Below are 1,212 nucleotides of genomic sequence, written 5' to 3'. Positions count from 1 at the left end.
CTTTTTTCAAACATTATTTACTAAAACTATCGGCGATGAAACAAGTAAAAAAAGCCCGCATGAAGAGATAAAAACTTATTTTAGCAAACCAAGTATTTGTTTTGAGAGCAGACGATCCGAACTTTTACGGCAACCCACAATAGTAACGATGACGTCATGGTTTAGAAACAAGTCTGAGCTCTGCCAGTGTTGGCTGGTATAGAGGATAGCTCGAACTTCAGCGTTGCTTGGACTTGTCTCATGTTGGATCGTGTGATAAGCGCTTTAGAGGCTAGGGTTGGACAATATCGGCAGATGTGTGGTGGATATTATCACGTGTCTTATCGTCAAGTAATTGAATCAGATAAGAAGTTGAGATAACGAAGACCCCGGGTTCTATCATCCACCGGTACCGTACCGGTTACCGTATTAATCTGTTGATTAGTTGATTGAACCACGTGATCATTAGCTGTCACGTGATTGGTTAACCAGTTGAGCTCGTCGAACGAAAGGATTGAGAGTGTTTCGAAATTTGCCGCCGGGAACATTGGGCGCGGAGCATTTTGGACGCCGGGAACATCGGGCGCCGAGCATTTTGGGCCCCGGAAATATTGGGCACAATATGCTCGGCACCCAAAATGCTCGGTGCCCAAAGTTCCTGTTGCCCAAAGTGCTCTGCACCCAAAGTGCCCGGCGCCCAAAATGCTCGGCGCCCAAAGTTCCCGGCTCCCAATCGACGGCGCCCAATCTTCCTAGACCGACTAACCACGCGGTGTAAAGGCGGATTGTTTTCGAACGCAGCCTATGTCATGTCAGTATATGCAAGAGGAAGCATAAGTAAGGATGACCGTTGAAGAAAGGCGAATCAGACGTTCTTCGTGACGGAACATCACGTGGTTTCTCGGACTGAGGGGGCCTTATTATCAGCTCTAGTCGGCCTTGACATAACCCTATGACGGTCCAGATGTTAACATAAATTTTTTTGAAGAATATTTTCTTTTGGTTGAATGAAGGGAGTTGGGGCACCGAGCCGAGGTCTGGCCCCTGTTCGAAAATGACCTCTAGTTACGTCCCTGAGCATGTTTAGTTGTCATCAGCCCTTGGAGTTTGTTTGTCTACCACGATGACGTCACCTGATATTACCCTATAAGGTCCAAGCGCTACCTATAATAAATTGCTGGATTGTCTTTGCTATAACTGTTGCCGTAACTTGTTACACCGGACAGAATCGAA

The sequence above is a fragment of the Uloborus diversus genome, unplaced genomic scaffold, assembly GCF_026930045.1.
Source record: "Uloborus diversus isolate 005 unplaced genomic scaffold, Udiv.v.3.1 scaffold_645, whole genome shotgun sequence".
Classification (NCBI taxonomy): Eukaryota; Metazoa; Arthropoda; class Arachnida; order Araneae; family Uloboridae; genus Uloborus; species Uloborus diversus.
The sequence above is the reverse complement of the archived record's forward strand: the minus strand, read 5'-3'. Positions refer to the sequence as shown.